The sequence below is a fragment of the Lipotes vexillifer genome, unplaced genomic scaffold (assembly GCF_000442215.2).
Source record: "Lipotes vexillifer unplaced genomic scaffold, Lipotes_vexillifer_v1.1 scaffold993, whole genome shotgun sequence".
In the NCBI taxonomy this organism is placed as follows: domain Eukaryota; kingdom Metazoa; phylum Chordata; class Mammalia; order Artiodactyla; family Lipotidae; genus Lipotes; species Lipotes vexillifer.
Window position 1 is genome coordinate 336,907 of NW_006792406.1, and position 11,845 is coordinate 348,751.

Here is an 11,845-nt window from a genome sequence, read left to right on the forward strand (position 1 = left end):
GGCACGAACCCGCGTCCCCCGCATCGGCAGGCGGACTCTCAACCACTGCGCCACCAGGGAAGCCCTCATTTTTGTTTTTTAACTTATGAAAGTGGTAGCAGGTTATAGTTGGAATGCAGTATCTAGAATCAGAATTGGTGATGGGTTTTAGCTTTCTAGAATATTAGTTGTGTGATTTTGGGAAAATCATCAAGTCTTTGAATCTCAGCTTTCCCATCTGTAAATGGAACAGTAATAAATTCTTGTTTGTCTACTGACGAGGGTTATTTTGATCAGGGATTCAAAGTAGTTTCTTCTAAGAAAATGAGTGAGAACTGCAAAACTTTTCTGAAATCTACTCCCCCTTACCTTTCCCCTTCCTGTCCTCTTTTTTCCTTCATTATTGGGTCAAGGAAGACAGTTTGGACAGAGGATGTTTGTAGGACATCTTGGCCTTGATTGTGGGCACACGGTTTGCAGTGTGCAGTGACAGAGAGCACATGGCTTCCATCTGTGTATAGTATAAAGGCAAGCTGCGGTATTTGTTCTTCAGAGGTTAATATTCTTTTTTGTTTTTTGTTTTAAATATATTTATTTTTGGTTGCGTTGGGTCTCCGTTGCTGCGCGCGGACTTTCTCTAGTTGCGGCGAGCGGGGGCTACTCTTCATTGTGGTGCGTGGGCTTCTCATTGCAGTGGCTCCTCTTGTTGGGGAGCACGGGCTTCAGTAGTTGTGGCTCGTGGGGTCTAGAGCTCAGGCTCAGTAGTTGTGGTGCACGGGCTTAGTTGCTCCGTGGTGTGTGGGATCTTCCCGGACCAGGGCTCAAACCCATATCCCCTGAATTGGCAGGTGGATTCTTAACCGCTGCGCCACCAGGGAAGCCCAATATTAGTTCTTTGGAGACAACATGTTTTGAGTTTGTGAATCTGTCCTGAGGTTTTTATAATTTGAGACTTATTTTCATTGTTTAGTTAATAATATAAAGGACACCATTATGAGAGTAAAATCCTGTGATAAAAGAGTCATTGTCTCTCAAGGGAAAGTGAGCTTCAGTCCTCACTGAAGGGACAGTGGCCGAGTTTTTGGGCGGACCTTGTGGTGATCCTCCCAGTTAGCACTGGGGTGCCCATCAGCAGGGTGTTCAATACAATCTCTTGGGAAATTGGAAATTGGAAATCTCAAGGCAAATTAGGACCTGTGGCTATTCTCCCATCTTTCTGATCTTTCACAGATTTCACATCTGTAGAGTGGAGGCGAGTCTCTTTTTGAGTTTTAAAAATCTGTAAGATTAAAAAATTATTCAAGGAAGAAGTTACAGCCAAAGGCTAGTCTGCTTATTAACTCTTGCTCTCCAGTGTATGAGGTTTTGCAAAATTCTTCTGCGAGCTCTTTTGATTTCTTGTTATAGTATCCTTTCCTTTCATGGATTCAGTAGGTTCTGTTATCTCTTTGAAGATATTAACGATAGCTTTAAAATGTTCCAGTTATTTTCCCTGCAAAGTCTACATTTCTTCTAAGTTAGTTTTGTTTGTTTATTTTGTTCTTTTTCTCCATTTTAAAGTCTTCCTTTGCTCTCTGGTACTCCTTAGTTGCTTGCTCATGGTTTATAGTGAGGGACTGAAAAATATAATGGAAGCTTTGAGCCTGTGGGAACTGGGAAACATGACTTTGAACTTCACTCCAGAGTGATGTGGGTGAATTGTTTGCTTTGGAACCCCTGATGTCATTTCCTTTAGGTGTTTCCTCTGGGTAGGTCAGGTTCCCAAAGAAATACCTGTGGATGTTTTACCTCTTAGATAAGAGCCTGCCTACTGATGCTCCTGCGGAGTGGTGCTGGGAGCTGGTGGGAGTAGGCTGAAGGTCTCACTTTTACATGCATGTGATAACTAATCTGTGTACATTTGGTATAGTCTCCAGGCCTTCAACTGTGCCTGGCATTCCCCAGTTCAGAGACCCTTTGTTTCACACAGAGAACAAACCTGGAGACCTTTGTCAGGGTTGGGGAGGAGCGATTACCTACTGGCATCAGGGGGGAGGTGGAGATCTAGGACCTAACTGATTTTCAAACAAGGGTCACCCAATCCTTCTCCTTATAGCATCCCCTCCCTTCCCAACTCTCAGCCTCCCATTCCAGAAGTAAGTGGTGCTGCTTGTTCCTTAGATTTTTGATTCTGTAACATAATTTGGGTTTTGTTTTGTTTTGTTTTTGCGGTACGCGGGCCTCTCGCTGTTGTGGTCTCTCCCGTTGCGGAGCACAGGCTCCGGACGCGCAGGCTCAGCGGCCATGGCTCACAGGCCCAGCTGCTCCGTGGCATGTGGGATCTTCCCGGACCGGAGCACGAACCCGTGTCCCCTGCATCGGCAGGCGGACTCTCAACCACTGCGCCACCAGGGAAGCCCCATAATTTGGGTTTTGGAAGGAAACAAAATTAGATGATAATTAAATTAACCATCTTAACCCAGAGCGCTGTATCATGAGTTTTAATTCTTTGTTTCTTTGAATGTATTAAACATTAAGTATATTAAACATTCTATATATTTTATATTTGAGAATTCTAATATGTGAAGTCTTTTGGGGCCTGCTTGTGTTGATGGTTGTTTCTGTTGATTCTTGTCCATGGTGCCTTTTTCCCTTGTGAGTTTTGTGAACTTACTTGTGAGTTCATGTTAATTGGAGCTTGGAGGGAATTCCTTGAGGCTGGTTTGACAGATGCTTCTGCCAGGGCCCTAGGGGCACTCTCAGCTTGGGTCCAATTTAAGTTCTCACTTTGATTCTTCTGCCCATACAACGAGTGTAAGGGCTGGCCTGTGGGCACAGAGGCCCAGCTGCATGTCTCTGCAGCACAGACCTTTTCCATCAGTTAGCTCTTGTCCAATGAGTGTGGCCCTTGGGAGTCCAGCTTCATAAGGGGGTGCTAGTTCAACTCTTTGTCTGGGGTAGGGCCCAGGTTTCACTTTCTGCTTCTAAAATGTGAAGTTCCTAAACACAGAGCTCTGATCCCCGAGATTGGTCTGGTATCTGCAGGGCTGGCTTATCTTGCTGGCTGCCTCTCTGGCTTTATCTTTGGCCTCAGAATTACCCCTGCATACATGTTCAGATATGCACTTTGGAGTGTGTTTACAAGGACTGGGTACCTGTCTTCTTTTCTACACTTTTGCACTGTCGAATGGATTGAGCAGAGGAAGTTGTCTTTGTCTGATGGCTCTACCCATTGCTGCCGAGGCTTCTTGGCCCAGGTTCAAGGTCAGCATCAGGCAGCCTCTTCAGCCCAGCCCCTGCACCCTGCTGCAGACTCCATATTCCTGTCCCACTCAGAAACCTTTGGGGCTCCTCACTGTAATTCATGCTCCCCTTCTTCATCCTGGCTGTTCCCCTAACAGGTCTAGTTCTTTGTTCTTTTATTCTTGCATTGCCCTCTCCTGGGAACACCATTGCCTGCCCACTTTCAAACCCCTCTGTCCCTGCTAATTATTGCTACCATGGCAATCATATTACTATGTATCAGTGTATCAAATCAGCATGCACACCTTAAGTTTATACAATATGTCAAATAGATTTAAATAAAAAAATAAAGTTAAAAATAGTGATATCACCCATAAAAAGCATAAAGATGTGAGAACTGTGGCACTGGAGTGCAAAAAGGACTCTTGTCTACAGTATGAGAGCTGAAACAAGAGGGCAGAGCATTGGCTTGTCTGGCCTTAGCTGGGAATGGATGTGAGTGATGGAAATTGCACTCCCTTCGCATGCATGTCCACAGATGAATGTGAAAGTGCTGCAAGTATTTTCTTTTTTTGAAGTATAGTTGATTTATAATGTGTTAGTTTCTGGTGTACAGCAAAGTGATTCAGTTATACATATTCTTTTCCATTATGGTTTATTTCAGGATACTGAATCTAGTTCCCTGTGCTATACAGTAGGACCTTGTTTTTGATCTATTTTATATATAATAATTTTCATTTGATAATCCCTAGCCCCCAATCCATCCCTCCCCCACGGCAACCACAAGTCTGTTCGGTATGTCCGTGAGTCTGTTTCTGTTTGGTAGATAAATTTATTTGTGTCATATTTTAGATTCCACATATAAGTGGTATCATATGGTATTTGTCTTTCTCTGACTCACTTCACTTAGTATGATAATCTCTAGGTCCATCCATGTTGCTGCAAATGCCGTTATTTCATTCTTTTTTATGACTGAGTTGTATGTACCCCCAGCTTCTTTATCCATTCATCTGTCAGTGATCACTTGCTTCCATGTCTTGGCAATTGTAAACAGTGCTGCAGTGAACATTGGGGTGCATGTATTGTTTCGAGCCATGGTTTTCTCCAGATATATGCCCAGGAGTGGGATTGCTAGATCCCATGGTAGTTCTATTTTTAGTTTTTTAAGGAACCTCCATACTGCTCTCCATAGTGGCTGTACCAATTTACATTCCCACCAACAGCATAGGAGGGTCCCCTTTTCTCCACACCCTCTCCAGCATTTATTGTTTGTAGACTTTTAATGATGGCCATTCTGACTGGTGTGAAATGGTACCTCATTGTAGTTTTGATTTGCATTTCTCTCATAATTAGAAGGGCCACAACCATTGATTTTGTAGTTGCAGATAAATAAATAAATACATGTAGGTGTATTTGCAAATATGGAATCCACAAATCATGAGGATCGATTGTAACCTACTTGAGAACAGGCTCTATGTGCTACTATTTCCTATTTCTAGTGCTTAGCATATGGTGAGTAATAGATAACAGTGGAATAAATAAATGAAAGAAAGAAAGCTTAAAAAAAAAACACCAAGCCCCCAAACCCTTGGTTCTAATCTTTCCTTAACGTTCCCTCCTTCACGTGTGCTCACGTGGGATTCTCCACTTGGCATGTTTTCACTTTACCTGCCCTATTCAGCTGTTCTGTATCTCAGCCTTCATGGCCTGATTCTAAAACCACCTCCTCCGAGGCTCCTCCCAGGAGCCTGCCTTGATCCTCGCACCACAAACAAGCTCTCCTCTGATACTTTCTAAATTCCACTTACCGCTTTGTACCAATTCAGAGTAGTACATACGTGTTTGCATATATGCCTTCAAATTCTGGCTGCTGGGAGGTGGAAATATTGTACAAGAGAGATTCAGAAAAATGTATTATCTTAAATACTTAAAGAATCAGCTAAGTTGAAATTAATCTAAAGAAGTCTGTTCAGTATTTTATTTATTTATTTATTTATTTTATTTTTGGCTGTGTTGGGTCTTCGTTGCTGTGCATGGGCTTTCTCTAGTTGCTGCGAGCAGGGGCTACTCTTAACTGTGGTGCTCAGGCTTCTCATTTTGGTGGCTTCTCCTGTTGTGGAACACAGGCTATAGGCATGTGGGATTCAGTAGTTGTGGCTCACGGGCTCTAGAGCGTAGGCTCAGTAGTTGTGCAGCACGGGCTTAGTTGCTCTGCGGCCAGGCCAGGGCTCGAACCCGTGTCCCCTCCATTGGCAGGCGGATTCCCACCCACTGAGCCACCAGGGAAATCCCTGTTCAGTATTATTTAACTCTCTCTCTCTATATGTATTTAACAGTCACATTGTTTAAAACTTTATATATAGGAAAACGTACACATTTTAAGCATAAAGCTCCCTGAATTTTTATGTATATACCTATGTAGCCCCCACTCAGATGAAGGTAGGAAATTTCCATCATTTCAAAAAGTTTCCATTCGTGTCAATAGCCTCCTCCCTCCCATCTCAAGGTAATCACTTCAGTGGGAAATAACAATTAAAAATCTAATCTCAGCATGTTTCTTTGGACTGTAGAGTTTATTCTGTTTACTTTCATAGCAGTTAGAAAACGTTTGGATTTATTCTACCATATAATAATAATTTTGTGTTCTCAATTTACAATGCCTCTTCTATTTTAAAGTCCTTTTCTCCCTTATATTAGTCTAATTTATTTGCTATTTGAGAATTAAATATGCTATTTCTATTCTTTTGATGAAACAACTGCCACACGCATACTTAGAGCCTAGAATTAATCAATATTTCTGTTCTCTTCAAAACTATAAGATCTTAGAATGCTTTAATTCCAATATCTTCCCTGCATTCTTTCATATTATTTAAATCTAGTTTAGTTTCACTTTAATAACTTCTTGAATTAGTAAATATTCTTAATTTTTACCAATCTGTTCCTGCTTAGTTTCTGACTTTTTTTTAAACCAATTTCTTTGTTCACTGATGCTTCTCACATCCTCCTCCATATGTTTAGGACCCGTTTTCTTCTTGCTCATGTACATCGTTTCATATTTCTCTCAGGAAACATCTGTGAGTAGGAAATTCTCTCATACTTTTGAATGAAAATGTATTTGTTTTACTTTCACTCTTGAAGGAGAGTTGAGACATCTAAATTGACAGTTCTTTTTCCTCAGTGCCAAGCCAGCAGCATTTTTTTTGTTTGTTTCTGTTTTAATTTCAATTTCACAGATGGAGCAGCCTTTCAAGGCTCATAGCATTTTCAAAGTGATTGTTTCTGGCTCTGGTCAAAATGCATCCAAAGCCATGTTCTTGTCCCTGGGGTGGCCCACATCTTTTCTGATCGCTTCTGGACCACCGTAGCACCACCTTACTGTTCTGGCATTAAATAACTTTACAGATTGTGCAGAGAGAGTGGGTGCTGTGTCCTTTGATGTCAGCCCTGCCCATCATGTTGCTGGAAGTGTCTGTCATGCCCTCACCCTCCAGCCTTACATTTGCTTTACCTGCCTAGCCCCTGAAGGTGTCTGAGTTTATCTTGAGTAGCCTTGGAGTATATCTTACTGTACTAGATCTGCAGTCATTCTGTGTATGTGTTTGTTCATTCCAATATCTTTTAGGCACCTACTCTGTGCAAGATTCTGGGGATAAAGCAGTGAATGAAAGAGATGTAAATCCCTGATCTAGTATGGCTTACATTCTAGTTGTGGAAAGCATACAATAAACAAATAAGATTCATTGTGTTTCAGTCAGTGGTGACTGCTAAGGAAAACAGTAAATCAGGGAAGTGGGGTACAAAGTGCTGAGGATGGGGTGGTTTAAATAGGTAGTCAGGGGAGGAATTCCTGATAGAGTAACACTGGAGCAGAGACCTAGGGCGGGGAGTGAGCGTACCTTGTAGGAACTTGAGGGAGGGGCCTTCAAGTCAAAAGGAACACTAAGTGCACAGGCCCTGAGGCAGGAGCACGAAGGCCAGTATAACGTGTGTCAGAGTCAGGGTGAATGGTTGCATGTGAGGTCAGAGAGGGAGCCAGGCGAGCAGAAGCTTTTAGAAGGTAAAATAGAAGAAGTCTTGGTGCTTCAGTATAGGAAAATACACTCTCATGAAATATTTGACAGTTCAGGGTAAAAGTAAGTTTTACCTGAACCGTCAATCAAACTAGGAAAATAAAGCCTTGAAGGATGTTGGAAGATCACTGATGCCCTATTTCATCTCAGTCACTTGAGATGTAGCTTGCCAAAGCACGTGGATGTTTTTAAAAATCCAATGAAAAGGAACTTGAGAGAAGTGGTCTTGCTGCTACCTCTTAGGAAGAACAACTTGAATAAGTTTATTATAAAACACTTTGCTTTCATGAGGCTGTTAATATGTGGCCTTAAGTGTCCATTATTTTTTATTTCTCTTTTGCTCACCATGAGAGCCTATTTTCATGGGTGCGCTGACAGCCAAGATTTAATTACTTACTATTTGTACAATGTACATAGATGTCTTAGTCCATTTGGGCTGCTATAGCAAAATACCAGAGACTGGCTTATAAACACAGAAATTTATTTCTCACAGTTGGCTGGGATGTCCAAGATCAAGGTGCCAGCAGATTCGGTGTTTGGTGAGAACCTGTTTCCAGGTTCAGAGACAAGTCATTTTTTTGCTGTGTCCTCACATGGCAGAAGGGGCAAGGAATCTCTCTGGGGTCTCTTTTATAAGGGTACCAATGCCATTCATGAGGGTTCTATTCTCATAACCTAGTCTCCCCTCAAAGACCCCACCTCCAAATACTCTCATTGGGGGTTAATTTCAAAATATGAATTTTGGGGTGACACAAATGTTTGGTCTACAGAAATATAATTATCTGCTTATAATCATTTAATATGTGTAGTATTCTGCTCTTGTTAGTTAATATACCATAGCTCACTCTACTGTTGCCTTGTAATAACTGTTCTCTTTTCCATGTTAAACATCTTGGGATTTGAATGTGACAAACTCAGGGAATCTCAGTGATGAGAATTTCTTTTCATTGCTATTACTGATGATAATGATTATCCATTATCTTTTAAAAATATTTATTTTAGTTTTGGCTGTGTCAGGTCTTAGTCGTGGCGCACAGGCTCTTCATTGCGGCACGTGGGCTCTCTAGTTGTGGTGCATGGGCTCTTCATTGCAGCGTGTGGGCTCTTTAGTTGTGGCTTGCATGCTCAGTAGTTGCAGCGCACAGGCTTAGTTGCCTGCAGCTTGTGGGATCTTAGTTCCCCGACCAGGGATCAAACTCGCGTCCCCTGCATTGGAAGGCGGATTTTCAACCACTGGACCACCCTCTCCATTGTCTTTTATTTAACTACCATCACCTAGGTGCTCCACAGAGTGTTAGATACACACACACACACACACACACACACACACACACACACACACACACACACAACTTACTATTGAAATGAATAAGTAAGCAAATTGGTTTGAATTTACTGTGTCATTAGTAAATCCCTGGACACACATAATAAAATTAAGAAGAAAAAAGTATCAACTAGATTAAATAAGACATAGGCCAGGTTGGTAAAATCAGCCTAAAAAAAATGCATGTCAGTTTCCCACATGTATCTGCTTGAAAAGTTGAGGGGGATTCATGCTTATTTGTATATTTTTAAGTTCCTTTCTAATGTTACTGAAGCTCCTCATAGAAAAGAGCCAGTTGATGCAGTTCTCCTTAAAAGTCTTCCCTTCTCCTGTTACAGAGAAGGAATGCCAATGCATTTAATTTGTTCCCAGAAGAAAAATTGCCTTTATGAAAGTACAGGTAGAAGAATGAAGGTGTGAAGGTAGCTGTGAACCAGTTTCAAAGGAACCTAGTCTACCTCTGTGATTCAGTTCAGTTAAAATCTTTTGAACATCTGCTGTGGAGTAATCATAATTTAATTATGGAATTGTAAGATGGATTCATCCTCAAGTAGTTTAAAGGCTTGTTTATTAGGTACAATATGATTCATGAAGAAAGAGCCATGTACCAGAAAATAAAGTCAGCTGATACAGTGAATGTAAGAGACTTAGGTTCCATCAGAAGAGAGGAGGGGGAGCCCTGTGTGGATTAGACCATGCAGGGAAACTGAGGGCGGACGTTAGTAGGACTCAGTGGATGGATGGGGCTTTGATGGCCGGAGGAGAGGGGAAGGGACAGTGCAAGTGAGGAAAACATATAAAAAAGGCCTCAGGGGCCACAACAGTGAGAGGCCCGCGTACTGCAAAAAAAAAAAAAAAAGGCCTCAGGCAGGAATGAACATCACCTATTTAGGCAATAGGAAGGAAATCAACTTGGTTGGAATGGAAAGTTCTGGTTATTGGAGGAGGATGAAGAGGAGAAAATAAATTTGAATAGAGTATAATTTGGGGAGAGAGAGAATCAAATTAAGGAATTTGGATTTTTGGAATTTTTGGAATGACTTCAATGAGAATGATAGAATAAAGACCTCCATAACTCTCTTCTGTAATTTTTCCATGAGAAAACTGGAAAAAAAAATCGCCAGAATCAGCTTTTCAGAACTCTGGAAATTAACCAAAAACTTGTAGCAATCTGAGGAGCATTTATTCAGGAAAATCGGCTGACTCTCACTAAGAACAGTGATCATTGTGGTGTTTAATTTGCCTATTCCCATTTTCCTCACTTGAGCTTTATGGTGGAGTTTATTTTTCTTTTTAACTTTTTATTTTATATTGGAATACAGTTGATTAACAATGTTGTGTTAGTTTCAGGTATACAACAAAGTGATTTCGTTATACGTATACGTGTATCTATTCTTTTTCAAATTCTTTTCCCAGTTAGATTGTTACAGAATATTGAACAGAGTTTAAAGCCAGCAGCCCATGATCACAGTGAAAACCTCTACCCAGGAAGCCACCAGAGGGCACAGAAGGGAGTTGGAGTTCTTTCAAAGCCTCATTCCTAGAGAATTGTTATTTTGACTTGTCTGGCAGTTCCCTGGAGGACCCCGCTTGCAAGGCTGCCTTTATTTGTTCTGACTCAGAGCTCATTTAGCAATAAAAGTCATTTTCCAAAGGCACTTGTCAAAAATATTTATAGTTTAGCTTTGAGGCTGCCTGAAGCGGGGGTAATAGGGCAAAAAATTGGGTAGCCAAATGCTTAAACGAAAAGTTGAGGAATGAGATCTCCATTAGGGCTTTGAAAAACTCTGACATATTCTTGGGGATCTATAAGGCCACACACAGGTGTAGGCTGTGTGCATGCTGAGGGCTCTACATGGTTAGTAAAGACCTAAGAAGACCCTAAACTCTCACTCTGGCTGACCTCGAGGCTCTGGAAGTGAAGGCTAAGGCAGAGTTGTCAATTGCCTGGCTGAGGAGAGAAGTCATGCCCCTTTGACACTGAAAATTATAAAACATTGTTGGAAAAAATTAAAGAAAATGGAAAGACATTCTGTGTCACAGTGAGGTACCATTTAATACCCACTAGGTTGTAGGAAAAGATGTGGAGAATTTAGAACTCTCATGCATTGTTGGTGGGAATCTAAAATGGTGCAGTCACTTTGACAAACAGTTTGGCAGTTCCTTAAATGGTTAAAAATATTTACCCTGTGACCCAGCAGTTCCACTCCATGGTAATATCCAAGAAAAATGAAAACATACACCCACACAAAAATTTGTTCACAAATATTAATAGTTTTGTTCAAAGTAGCCAAAGCGTGGATACAACCCAAGTTTCCATCAAGTGATGAATGGGTGAATAAAATGTGGTATAGCCATAACATGAAATATTATTTGGTCATTAAAATGAAGTACTTATACATGGTACAACATGGATGAACTCTGAAAACATTATGCTAAGTGAAAGAAGCCAACCAGAAAAGGCCACATATGATACAATTCCATTTATACAAAGTGCCTAGAATAGGCAAATTCTGAGAGACATAAAGTAGATTAGTAATTGTGAGGGGAGGGGGAATGGTATTGACTGCTAATTGGTGTGGGGTTTCTTTGCCAGGTTAAAAAAAGTCTGTAATTAGACAGTGGTGATGGTTACACAACTTTGTGAGTATAATAAGAACCATGGAATTCTGTGCTTTGTAAATGTAAAATATTACATATTTTATGTAATATGAGGTGTGTGAATTATACTGCATTTAAAAATACAGGAAACTTTGAAGGCTTTTCAACATCAGAATATCATATACTTGCCTAAATAAATAGCTAAACAGTGATAGATAAGGTCAGAGCCCAAAGAGTTTAGAATCAGGAGAACCCCAGTTAGAAAAGAAGATTACATCTAGGCAAAAGAGCACGTGACCAGTAGTCCAGACATTTTCATTGGTTATATTATGAGATTTTCTGCTCACAGGCTTCCAGTACCTAACAGTGCTCGGCCATGAAACATGTCGAATGCATTTTTATTGAAGTTTAAGTCGAAAGGCCTGTGTTGTCATCTCTAGGGTTGTGTGTGTGTGTGTGTGTGTGTGTGTGAGAGAGAGACTTCGTATACTGCAACACAGTAAATTTCCTCCTCTGTAAAAGGAGGAGTCTTTGTGGTAAGAGGCAAGTTATATCCATGTATAAGAATATGATGTTTTAAAAAGCCCAATTCGGGCTTCCCTGGTGGCGCAGTGCTTGAGAGTCCGCCTGCCGATGCAGGAGACGCGGG